The sequence below is a fragment of the Brachyistius frenatus genome, unplaced genomic scaffold (assembly GCF_029030835.1).
Source record: "Brachyistius frenatus isolate BFR_SWC_R1_liver_20210118 unplaced genomic scaffold, ASM2903083v1 Contig_13, whole genome shotgun sequence".
NCBI classification, from domain to species: domain Eukaryota; kingdom Metazoa; phylum Chordata; class Actinopteri; family Embiotocidae; genus Brachyistius; species Brachyistius frenatus.
This window is the reverse complement of record NW_027210612.1, coordinates 2,366,785-2,381,122: the sequence shown is the minus strand read 5'-3', so window position 1 is coordinate 2,381,122 and position 14,338 is coordinate 2,366,785.

The following is a 14,338-nucleotide window of genomic DNA, read 5'->3' as shown; positions in this document are numbered from 1 at the left end:
TTAACAAACTTTTGTTTTTGCACGAGAGGCGGACTGAGTGCGGCAGGATGTTTTGTTTCCTTCTCACTTTTAACAATACTGCTGTAACATCTGTTGCAATTTATCCTGTCAGTCTCAAAAACCTGCATTAAACGCGTTGTATGGTTCTACGTTTTTATATCCAATATACTTGAACAAAAAGATCCAGAACAAGAGCAAAATCAAGATTCTCAAACTAATTGAATTATTCCCAAAATGTCAATAAACAGCTTCATAGAAATAAATGCAGAAGAGAGTAAGAAAGGCTATTTAAAATGTGCTTATGTATATTCTTTAACCATGTTTTGTATTCATCTCTGTTAAGTCTGTATGCGCTTGTTTAGAAGACGCTTATTTGTCAGCATAAAGACGTACTGTCACGTGTAATGTTCACCATTACATTTATTTTCTAAAAGGTGTGATAACAAAAGGAGCACAACCGCATGTGGTTCACTTATCACAGAAGTCTGGAAAAATAATGAAGGTGGATTTTCTATAAGTGGATCCGCTTTACTAATCACTGTTTCCATGCTCGCTGCAGACCTCCTCCCACACTCCTGCCACTCTGCAGCCCACAGCCTATTTATTTAGCATGGGCAAACCAGCGTCCATCTCTTCTCCATCAGGACACCATCCTTCACTGCTGCACCCTCGTGACTGATCCACACTGCCCTTTTGACTGCTGATTCACATGTACTGTAAACTCTTCATCATACAGTATTTTTGAAAAATCTGTAAAGAAAAACTACAGAATATTCTGCTGTTGGACAGTGAGGGAGGGCCTTTTGACAAATTACTAACCATTTTGTTGTGAGAGGAACGGGCAGTGGTCTGCCTTTAAAACTCTCCAATTGTGTGACGTAACACTGAAAGATGTGACACATCTGCCTCTAGTTTTTTTTTGTTAAAGGAAATGGACTCAGTTAGATTTGACATGATGGAAATGTCAGTTGTGCAGCAGTTTATAACATAACATCATTATGAAAATATAGTGTGGCGATTAAGTGTTACACATCTAGAAAACATGTTAATCCTAATGTTAGAAAAGTCAAAGACTTGCTTGACATTATTATGAGAATTGTTTGTGAGCATGATTTTGAACAGATGATTTGAGGTTTCAGAGGTCAGCTACACAAGGTGACTCGGAGACTTTGGATATGGGTAAATACATCATCAAATACAATGGATTTTTGTTGTGATCTGTATCTGTGATTGGTGTTGGCAGTATTGTTTTTGCAGCAATGCACAAAAAAATACTCCTTCAGCTCATGCCTTTTAGTAATTTATGAAGCTTGCTATCCATTCGTTTATATTTAAGGATCAAATGTTCCTTTTTTGTACTAAAGATCAGTATCAGACTGAATAATATTTGAGAGTGCATCTTCACTGAAACAGATTGTGGATTTTCAAGTTGAAGTTGTGGTCCAGTTCAAACAGGATATCTTTGAGCAGATCAAATTCTTTGTAACATTCTATTATGTAATTTGTTAATTTCATTGGAAACTGAAGATGCCGTTATAATATGCTGATATGGCTGCACCGTATTGCTGTGGGACTGTGTTGTTCGCAGTAAATTTGTAATGTTATTGGTCAACTGTTTATTTCAAGCTCAGGAGACCTTTACAAATTGGATATCTTATGGTGTTGTTCAATAAGACAAAACTCTTTTATAGACTGGCTGTGCTGAGAGAACATAACATAAATGGAGGTGTTAAAATGCATGCATGTGTATCGGCAGCAGTGTTGGAGGAGGAGCTGAGAACCACGGACATTGAATTTTTCATACTCGCCTGAGGCTGGAGTGGATGCAAGCTGCCTGTCAGATTCTCAGCAAGAGCAAGAGAGATTAGACCAGCATCTACAAAACCGATACCCAGCAAATAATCAAGCATGCACACACACACACACACACACACACACACACACACACACACACACACACACACACACACACACACACACACACACCAGGACACACTGATTGTAAATCCATAACAAAGCCGGTGCAGCCTTTGCCACCAACCTTTCAACCAGATAAGAAAGAAAATAACATTGCTCTGCACTCTTTAGTCTGTTTCCAATGTTGAAATCAAATACAACCTGAAACAACCAAATTTAGCAATACAACACACTGTTTTATGTGTTCTATAAGCAGGGTTCATTAATATTTTATGATAAAGGAGGGATGTCATTCCTCTGGACTATTTAGATGTCAAACCTACTTGGCAAATCTCAAGTAAAGACCTGCAAATGGAGCTGTAAGACTTTTACATTGTTCTTCTCTATTAGTGCTCCAGAAATTAACCCCACAGAGAGAGGCAGATAAAAAAAGACAAAAGCTAAAGGCCTTTCTTATCCCTCCGTGTAGTTAAGCTGTCATTTCATAGGCAGTTCTGTACTCTACTGCTCCATCAGTGCCAGCCAGTGTTGTGAGACGGCATGTCCATGAGTGAGTGTGTGGGATGGTGGTTACTATATCCGCATTGATTGCAGTGCGGATAGTGTCAGGAGCTCCACATCCGACAGTTTCATTCGCTCTGTCTCTTCGCTCCACTCTGCCTATAACATAGGAAGCTCCTGCCTGCTTCTGGCTCTGTGAGATAAGATGACAGGCCTTCACAGGTGGACAGATATCAAAACCTACGGACGACACTGGTCGTCACAATGGCAGAGGGATGACAAGTAATCACATATCACTACCTCGGCGTCTCGATTTTAGATCACTCAATTTGACTTCACCTGTGGTCTTCTGGACACGAGAGCAGATAGTTAAGTGATTCTTTGGTTGAGTCACATGCACCAGATGTGGAAACCAGGATGTCATCTGTGAATACATATTAGATGTTAAATTTGGTATGTTTGCGTCAGGAGATGTAAAGTCTCCTGAATCTGATACTCAGTAATTCACTGTGGAAGTAAGATTTAATTGCCGCTACTCTCCGAGCAGATTTGGCTTTAACGCTGTGTTGTACAGACCCATTACTTCCATCGCGGCAGCCGGAGAGTCGGATAGCAGGAAGCAGAGGGACAACACGAGGTTATGTTGGGCCTGATGTGCTGTGAGGCGTGGCGGACAGCACGGCCAGCTCGGGTGGAAACCCCAGCTCGATTTGTCACGGGCCACACAACTCGGCACCGAAGATTAACTCAAACTCATCACTCAAACACATTTTCACTCATCCCCAGCTTTTGTATCAGTCTGTCCAATTTCTTCCTCTCCCGCTGTCTTTCTACTGCAAAGAAGTATATCATTTAACATTTCCTCTCTCCTTCAGCTCCTAAAATACTCATGTTGCAACGTAAGTGCTGTTTACACCCCCCCCCCTGCGGGTCTGAGCGAGTCTCGGGAAAGGACTGTTCTGTCCTCCGGGATACAGGTAATATGAGTTAACACGACTCACAGCTTTCATTCGCGAGGTCCAGCACTACGCTGCTGTGATGTTTGGATTTTTCTCTCCGTGGGGCGGCATTATGGGCGCTATTGATATTCTTGCCGTTGCTTCTGCTCAGTCTTGAGCCAATGTTGTGCATACTATAAACCATGAAGTACTGTAACACTTTAACGCTAACTCTATCTAAATGGACCAGTGTAAAAAAAAAACAAAAAAAACATACATGCAATAACACTAATGCTACACCCGTCTATTGCAGTGAAAGCATCCATGTTTATGTTTTATTTTTTTTTATTTTGCACTTAATCTGTTTTCCAGGGCTAACATAAGCTGTCATGTTTGAACATCCATTTACACATTTTCTGGGCAGTTGTTGGTATGGTTAACTCGTTGGCACATTGTTGGCACGAAGCAATATTTGTATTGGAGTTATGTTTCTGTTTACCTGGCGAATGGAAGTCCAATCTCGTTTCCCTTAAGCTCTGTTTTTTGGTCGTCAGTGACTCCTGAGAGAAACAGCTGCTTCAAGCTCCGTAAACTAGCTGCTGCCTTTGCGTTAAATTTTCGCAAGCTGGCTGCTGACTTCATTAAACCCTGAGTTATTGGTCAGAAAGTTTGCTAAATTTATGTTGAAATAATATTTTTTTACAGCAGCCACAAATGAGCATTTAAAAAAAAAAAAAAAAAAAGTGCCACTGAAACAACAGTAAACAAACATTATAAGGTGATTGGGGCACATTTATTTAAATTAAGCTCTTACTGACTGTCAAGCATCAGGTTCTTTAGCAATGTCCTGTGAGGCAACAGCAGCACTACTTTCCAGTACTGCAACACATAACTTATTATCGTGCTGTCTTTATTCTTGTGAATATATAAATTGTTAACAGACTATTTTAATCTAATTGTATTGGCAACTTCGGCGTGACAACTCGCAGTAGGATAATGTTAGCTAGCGAGCACCAGGCTTCCTCCGACAGTAAACTGCAGCCAAGCAAAGTGTGACATCCTCTTTCATGCTGAGGAAATTTGGTGTGCTCTGCCATCAAAGTTACTTTGTCGAAATAATACGCATTTTATTTCAAGCCAATGCCACAAAAGAAACAAGTCAAATTTGCCGTGGTCTCAGATTTGTTACCTTTTTATACAATTACATTTTTGTTGGTCAGTAAACATCCTGAACGTGTCGGCCAATTGAACAATGTTGTTTTTTGTTTTGAATATTGATGATAGGCCCTATAAGGGCATACCTTACACTAAAACATTACTTCCACAATATGAAACCAGCCTTTTCATACCCACCAAAAACAAATTGTACATCAAATTGTGTTATCACTAAGCACTATGTGTAATGTTTAATGTCCACTGACCGGAAAACCACGTGACTAACAACAATAATTCACATTAAGTTACCAATAAACATGAAATCAAAATCACATATATCCCATGCATTAGCTACTATGACTTATCAGTCTCATCATTCTGTCTTTGCATCTTTTATATTCTGAAATAAATGCAACTAATTGTGGTGTTATTTCCCCAGCTACATTATGTTTTATTCACCAGCTGGAAAGATAAACTATGAAATAGCTTTCCTTTCCATAAATGAAAAACCACTGTAATTTCTTCTCTCTAAGCAGATTCTTCCATAAATCCTTGAAGAAACTAAACATGAACTCGTTAGGTTCGCCTTAAGCCTCAGCATAAATATGGGGGGGAAAAAATGTCCTGTTATATCAGTGGAGTTTTCCCAGACCGGAAAAACAATACAGCCTGTAGCAGCCCATGCAGCTTTCCTCTCAAACAGCAGTGGAAGACCAAAGGTACCACCTGCTTTGATATGCAGAGCATACTCCGAATGTAAATTCAGTTTAATTGGAAAAGAAAAACAACTGTGCGAGCAAAGATTATGCATAATCACAATAATTATTTCCCTCTGTGTATTACTTATTTTGAGGTGAGTATTCTGTGCTGCCTAATGAATGCACCACCTAGGAGGGAATAAAAGGACATGCAAATTAGTGTTACAGATGAATCGCATTTGAGAGAGAGAGAGAGAGAGAGAGAGAGAGAGAGAGAGAGAGAGAGAGAGAGATTCAGTTTGATTTGATCAATTAGCAAATTCACTTTCACTGATGGAAATAGTATATTTTTCAGTTTGCCGTGTCTCTAACATGTTTTAAGATTGCAGTATTTTCTTGCGTTAGTTTGACATCCGAAACTGAATTTCTCATGAACTTTTTGCAATCTGCTCATACTACCAAGGTATCGTCTTCCAAAAGGTCTTTGGGTTTCTGCTTTGCCGCTAATAGCCCTGAGCTGCAATAATTTGATTGTCAGTGTAACATTGGCAAATTGCCACTGACCTTAACTTTTAGGTAGAAAAGCAGAAAACATTGTTGGCGTTGTATTTTGAGCCAAGCCCATTTGCCAGCAGCCAATGCTCTGTGCCACATAATGGGATGATTTGTCAAAAACACAACAGTAATCAGCTAAATTATATCAGTGGGTGATTGAGAGTTTACAGTAAATTTGTAGATGCGCCATCCTCATCACTGAGACAAATGTTCATGCCCCGCATGTAGTCAGAAATGATGTTGCTGTCATGACTGCAGTGCTTTAATTGCCATTACTTGTGTATCATGCTGAGTGCCCCCAACATGCCAGAATCAAATACCTCTAACGCATTTGTTGCTGATGATTTTGATTGGACACTGTGAAAAACATTACTTGAAAGTTAATTTTTTCTAATCAAGCCTCCTGAGCTGGACCTAGTCCTCAGCTACTCATAGCACTGCCAACTTTCCCATTTTCTTTCGCTCATTAAGTCGTCAGCAATGTCAGCTACCTCCAATCTGATGTGTGAGTAATTATCAGCTTAAGCCAGGCTGTGACGTTTGACAATCCCCGACATTGCAAGCGTTTTGAGAGAGGCTGATGAGACACCCTGACCTTTGAGGCACAACAGGAAATAATCACACTTTAACTAAAATCGCTGTCATAAGCCCTGCTGAGCTGCATGTCCTCAATTCAGACATACGTGTGCAAAAAAAAAAAAAAAAAAAAAACAGACTAACATGAAAATTGAATACAGAGCAAGGTCATTCTTCCAATCTGCCTCTCTTAGGTAACAGGCATTAGAAATGATGTGTGTGAGCATCCTCCAAACAGACATTTCATATTCTTATTACGTCAAGAATCGAAATATGAGATTAAGAAATTGTATTATGATTACACAGCTAAAAAAAATAAACCACAAGAACTATTAGGTATAGAGTGTAAAATATTCAACCTCAGCCCATCATCTTCAGAAATGCGCCTGTTTTTCTAAGAAGCTAATTTCTAGTGTGTCTGTGACTACAGGAAGGGGACAGGCCAAGTGACCTTAGCAGGATATGATGACAAAGAGGTTGAATCATTAAAACAACATATCCAGCAGTCTCTGTGTGTGGGCTCTGATGCGCTTTCCATTTTAAAAGGACATTAGGGCTAATGGTAATGGTAACTCAGAGGTTTCCAAGCCTCTTTCCAGCACTGTCCGATGTGCTTGCAGCCAAAGAGCGTTGTCCATTAAGAAAGCAAACAATGGATATTTTTCATAGGTCACATAGGACATAGGACAAAGGGTAAACATGGCTAGGCCACAAACAATTAGTGGTTTATGATTTGCTTTAGCTATTTTAGCAATGCTAAAAGTTCTGATGTTATCCTCTAATAAGACAAACAAATAGACAGGAAGGAATGAACGAAACGGGTGACAAGGAGTAAAAATCACACAAAGACATTGACATGATCATACTTAAGCATCAGTTGCTGGGAACAAAGGTTACAATAGATGCAGGGAAGCTGTGTAATAAAAAAAAAAATCGATTTTACGTGCATGAGCATTATATGTGTGGATACGCATATTTTTCCATGTCATTAAACTGAGAAGGCTCTTTCTGTCTGATAATGTGCTTCGTGTGTAAGCAGCACACACGTAAGTTACAGCAGCGACTCTCATGGAAACATGTAGATTGACACCTCTCATTGGACTCTTAGCACAGATGTGAGAACCTGCACCTTTTGAGCCAGCCTGAGATTAGTGATGGCCACAGTCCCTTTGTAGCTCCGTAACTGCACTGAGTTGACAGCGGCTAAGCGATATGCCGGCCATTGTGTCCAGTGACTGTAAAGTCAGCGCAGCTAATTAGCAGTTATGCCCTGTGCTGATTAATTTATTCTGTGCAGCCTCATGTATTTATTCGAGTAAAGGTAATTCATTTGAATATGGTTTAATTGTTTCGACTTCCCAACCTCACTAGCCATAGTCACTGTACCGTATTTTATCTAAATGATTAAAAGCCGTTCCCCTCATTAAAACCAGTCGACTGTGCAGCGGATGATGAGCAATGCTTCCTTCCAACACCTTCTTCACAGATCCACCATGTCATTGTAAAAACAGGCTGTGAGCAAAGTGCGTAAATAAAACCTGCACTGGCTGCTCCAGGAGGGTCAATAAAACTACAAGCTGAAATGCATTTAGAGATCCTCAATGAGAATCTCATTGTTCATTCCACCCCTGCGATTTGCGAGGATATCCCAGCCAATCAATACAAGGACCATTAAGCTTAACAAACCTGGGTCCTCTATAAACTGCCTGCAGGCTCTCTAGGACAGCCTGCCTACCTGTAAAGACTCAGAGGCAGGTGGCTCACACAAAGCAGGATGTAATTTTGTTCTGACACACTGTATTCTGACACTTACTTGTCACCTAGTGCCCAGAACCTCTCATGTTACTGTACATGTGGTGACGCAGATAACCCCCATAACTAATAATGCTAATGTGTGCGTGTGCATGTGCTCCATTTAGACCACACTATTTGCTATGATTTGACATTCAGCAAATGGAGCAGTACATGACCAGTTTTCCCCTCATAATGAGAAGTTCTAATACAGCAGGGTTTTTTTTTTTTTTTGTTTTGTTTTTATATTTCATCACTGACAGTCATGTTACTCTCTGGCAACAACCTTTGGGTGGCTGCAAGACTGAGATATGGAACTTGAATGAAACTGGATGAAAACTAATAGATGAACCACAGCCTAATGCGGTACGCCGACACACTACATCAAGATTCGACAGTCAAAATGAGAGCTGCTGTACCTAAAAATCCAACCATAAATAATCGCTCTGTGTTCAAGTCACTCCTCTTTACTGACAGCTGAGCTATATAGCTCGACAGAATAAAATGTTTGTCTGTTTATTGTTATTTTTTTGGAAATACCTATTGAATTTCAAGTTAATATATGTGTTCATAATCCTGATCTCAGAGTAATGACCAACTTAGGGCCATTTTTCCAGCTTGCTGTGTATCACACTGCCTATTTCTTATAAAATATTACTGCTTAATTAAACAATATTGTTGTGTGATATTGATCACTATAGTAAAAAACACACGACAGAAAACAATTATAATTTTGTCGGAAATACAGTTTAAGATGTCTGGAAAGCACAGAAAGCACAGTACAACATCACAAATGTTGCATAAAACTCCACACGAGAACATTTGCTTCCATCAGACCCATACGTCTGCGAGTGGAAACACACTGCAACACACTTTTATTTCACTGCTTAATTGCCTTACTTAGTCTTGCTGCTTTTGTAATGGGTAATTGGTTGTCATGACAAACACTCTATGGCTATTCATAGCTCAGAGGCTTGTGCAAAAAAAGAGAAAAACATTCGAAGATTTCTGATGGAAGCTTTCCTCGCTAGAAATACAGTATAGCAAACGTTAGCCTCTTTTTTTTTTTTCTTTACCCCAATTAATCTGTAAGCCTGATGCAGGGATGCTCCACAGGACAAAATGGACCCACTTTACCAGAAAACATTCAGTTCTAAGTGTCCTTAACAACATATAAGCGGGAACTAAAGCATTGTGTCTGCTAAATAGTTTTTCTGATGTTTGCAGGTAAATCATAAAATTAAAAAAAAAAAAAAAGTCATGCTATTATCACATTCAAAAGTATGCTTCTGTTGAGATGTTAGGGACTTGTTTCTTTTTCTTTCTTTTTTTTTAAATGCAATGCCATGGGAAGTACGCATCAAACACAGCAGACAACCTCAGAGGACCTCCTGTCATGTGTTACTGAAACACATGCATTATTTACAAGGAAATAAAAAGACAAGACTGAAATATCTGTGACCTCCAAGTCACAATTTGACTTCTATAACAAAAGGAATAAATAGAGGATGGCTTTGCGGCTTTCAGCTACTGGATACAAAATAACTTTTCAAGACTTTGCAAAACTCAGACATGTTTACAGGAAACATGTTCATAATCGAGAGATTCTAAAGAGGACTGAATCATGCACGCTCACATTCAAACAAAAGGGCAAATCTGACATCAGAAAGATGTGGGGGGGGGGGTTGTTTTTGTATTTGGGATTGTTTCTAGCCACCTGACAAATATCCAATATTTACATATAGGCTTGTGTGGGGAAAGCACACAGACACCTTATTTTGAAACCGCAAACTTTTGAGTACTTAATGAGATATACAGTATGCTTTGCTGCATTATCACTTTTTTAGGGATAGCATTTCCATAATGACGGAGTGGCCAAAAAAATATTTGTGTCACGCAAACGCAGTGCAACAAGCTGATTATTAATGGGAGAAGTCTCGGATAAGGATAAACCTTTAATCATTCATTGATGATTGGTTAGTATTCAACCTGTTCACACCATTCACATCATTTATTTATTACGTGCTGGACTTTAATTACATTTGTATCATTGATTACTTTTATAACTAATGTGTCAAAACTGTCTCAGAACAAGGTCTGGTCTCTTGCGTTACATTTGTTAAAAATGACAGGCTAATACACCTAATTTCCTCCCGGTACCATTCGTTTCCTGTCTTTTTCTTTCAGCATTATGACCTAGAAGAATTTCATTAGCCAAATACAGATGGCTGCTTTACATAAGGCATCTCTCGGATCATGGTTGATAAGCTTCTGACACACTGCTGAAAACAACACTCCCACTGTCAAACACGTGCATACAGTTACCTTTCGGTAAATCTCTTTGGTAACCATGGTGGCAGGCAAAACAGAGGCAAATAAAGTATGGAAGGAAGTCCTCTCAGATGTAAAAGGTGAGGGGAGCCTTGTCTTGCTCACTTGAGTTTATTCAGGTGTGGCAGTGACCATTGAGTTGAGGAAGAAAGGTGGAACAAAAAAAACAAAAAAAATCCATACCTCTCTTAAACTCATTTAGCTGTTTTCCTCCTCTCCGCCCTCAGAGCCGATCCTCACACACACTTTCTAAGAGACATTAAGGCAGTTCACTGGAAGATGTATGCGCATTCATTTACTTAAAAAGATTTTATACAATGAACACGTGGATCACTGGGAAATGTGACTTGTTTCACTGTTAATCTATTGTTCCTCTTTCTTTCTCAAAATGCAAGTTCTCAAATGACTTATTTTCTTCCGTCAGAAAAGAGCTGTGCACATCAAATAGTAGACACAACGGAGTGCTGAGCTGTTCGGAGGGTTGAACACACAAGAAATTAAATCAATGGCTTCTTTGTGCGGTTTTGTGACAGAGAATATGGGGGGAATTACACTAGCTTGTGCAATTATATGAGTCAGAGATATAACAGGGAGAACACGTGGCTAGAAAGAGAAAGAATATTGTTGAAGCTGCACTTTTCTTCTCAATGAATCACTGCCATTATCGTTGAAATATGGCAGCGGCACCGATGACACAGCCTGCTGGTAGGCACACACTCGTGACACAAAACAAGACTGACAAATGCATTTTGAAACATAGAGGATATTAATCAGGTGAGAAGGACACCACTGATCCCCAGGCTTCAGCAGTGATTGATTTGGGCTGACTGATTGATTGATTAGTTCAAACAAGCAGTGAGCTGGCATTTTCTGACATTCTTGAGGAATATTTGTGCCGACAAACCCCATCATTCAAGCACCTAGAAGACACTACCGATTAAGACAGATTTTGCCTCTAGTCGTGCATATGTACATAGGGTCTTTCATCACACTGGAGAATAGCAAATTCGTTTTCTGTCTGCCATTGTCCTGAGTAAATATCTTTTTCTCAGGGGCACAAAGCCAGTTGTTTGCTAACAGAAAGAAATGAGCTGCTTCAATCAAAAACATTCACCCTGAGTCATCCCATGGCCTCAGAGATATACAGCATGTTTGCGCTTCAAATGTTCTCCTTCTCAATCTTGTATTTATTTTACTCTCACCTCAGTCCTCTTCAGTCTAAGGTTTAGGGTCATTTTTCAAAGCCAGACGAGACTGAGTTATTATTTTAAGTGCAGTGCTCTGGAGTGTTTTGTTTGCCCAGGAACTTCTCCCACACAAATGTTTGTGAAAGGATCTTTTGCTGACTATATTTCTCTCTCTTTTTATAATTGCCTCATCTTTGGAAAAAAAGAAAAAAAAATCCTTTCGTGTATTATAACTTGCTGTATTTACACAGACAGGCCAGGCATGACTTTTTTGGAGATGTAAAAAAAAAAAAAAAAAAGGAATCATGTTTTCCCGAGTCTAAAATGTCACACTCAGATGCTAACCAGACCTGAAGCTGTTGATTTCTCAGCTGCAGGGTGCTGTGCTGCTGCCTGTAGAGGTGTGGCTGTGACACCGGATGGAAAAACAAAAAGCAAAACAATCTACTGTAGGCTGCGTTTGGCAGCTGCGCTCACACAGAGGAAACAGACGTACACAAACATCAATCTCTTCTGTCACAGTGTCCCTGCCTGTCACCATGGAAACACCCTAAAGCTACAGCTGTCTGGCGGAAGATTGACTTAACTTGCTGCGATTTCTGAATTTTGAGGATTTGCATAGGCCCACGCACTCTTACATATTCAATTGGTAATCGGCTAAAAACGATCCTGAGCTTTTCACGTGTTTGGGACAATTGTTAGTAACAACCACTGAATTCAGCTCATTTGTGGATAATGTGTAATGATTCCAATCTCAGTCCAGTATGACGACATATTGAGAAAGGGGCTATTTGTCTGAACGGAAATTATTATCAAAAATGCCTCTGGAAATATTTCATTTTCTTCTCCTGAAATTGTCCCTGCTTTGCCAGGACCCTCAGACATGCCCCGGGTAGGTTTTTCCTGAGTGACATTTTGTGGAAGCACATCTGAACCACATTTGTATTGATCTATGCAGAGAAAGGGGGAGATTGATCGCGTGTGTGACAGCTCCATTTCCTAAACTTGTAAGCATACCTTTCTAAGAACGCCTCAGGTCAGGCCGACCTAAACTAATGAAAAATTACCTGTTTGCAGAGACCTCAAAAATCAATGCATTCAGCATTCATGACTTCCGGAGATAGCAAGGAAATGAAACTTCAGCTCTCAAGAAGAATAACAAAATCACTGCGTCTTACTTTATGGAAATTAAATGTTTGAAAGTCCACTGTTTTAAATAAGGACGATTTGATTGGGACCTCAGATTCATCAGCATATCTGGGTGGGTGCTGTGATGCAGAGAGAGAAAAGATACAGATTATTCAAAACCAATCAAAAAGAGATTTGGATCATCTTTTGGGAAGAGTCTTAACGGTGACAATACGTCAGGCCACGTTTAATCACGATTGTTCTTTGGAAGCTCCGTGTATGTATGTGTGTGTGTGTGTGTGTGTGTGTGTGTGTGTGTGTGTGTGTGTGTGTGTGTGTGTGTGTGTGTGTGTGTGTGTGTGTGTGTGTGTGTGTGTGTGTGTGTGTGTGTGTGTGTGTGTGTGTGTGTGTGTGTGTGTGTGTGTGTGCGCGTGCGTGTGTGTGTTTGAGACAGACAGATGTAATCTCTTTGGGGAAGTGATCATTCATATCACATCATTTTAGCACTTTTGGGTTGTGTGTGCAATACTTTATGAAAATAATACCCTAACAAAAGCTCGACTGGTCATAAAATCCCAAGTGGCAACAAGCAGCCTTTGTAAGCTTTCAAAGAGGTCTGACCTTACATGTATTACATACAGTATATTTCAAAACAACATGGGGCCTCTGACAGCGCTTTTAGCAAAACAGATGCATTTTTTTTTTAAACAAATTCAGCGCAACAGTCTAAAACAAACTGCTGTTTAAAAAAAAAAAAAAAAAAAAATTATTCATTGGTTGATCAAAACAAAGAATATATTAACAGAGAAGAATAATAAACCAGTGACGATGGACGCACAGGACGCTGCAGAGCACAGACAGGTAACTTTCGTGCTCTGAACCTTTGTAACAGTTATTTACTTTGGATAGTTTAATATGTCAGGTTATGTTATTAAACGCAGCTAATGTTAGCCAGCTTGCCTGCATCAATACATAAGGCCAGTCACATGGACGTGGTGCGGATTTCACAAACCTGGAGCAACTTCTTCCTGAAACGTCTTCACTTGTTGATGTTGCTGAAGTGGGGGCCACTTCCTGTGAAGGGTGGTTGAGGTCGACTCCTCTTGGAAAAAAAAAACCTTCTCCTGTCAACAGTTATCTAGCAAGTAGCTCGCTGACTCGGTTGAGATGACAGGTAAAATAAAAACAAGACGTCACAAACAGGAGAAAATCCCCAATAACCACTTCAGGGTTGAACACTTCACCTGTAGGTGGCAATAGGCTCGTGTGGGTTCCAAAAATGATGGACAGGACAAGGATATTCAGGATAGAGGTCAATAGTTTTACACCAAAGTGTGGTTCACGCTTTCTTGTCATTTGCAAGTGCTTTCATCAAGCTCCAGTGTTTACTGTAAACAAAACAGAATATTTTATATGTTTATGAACAGGAGAAGATCTGTACAGCAGCTGCCTTCTAGTTGTAGCAATTCCTGGTTACTAGTAGGAATTGTGATTACCCAATCCTGAAAAGTAAAAAAAATAAATAAAAATAATAATAATAAAAGCAGCATTTTGGCGTGGA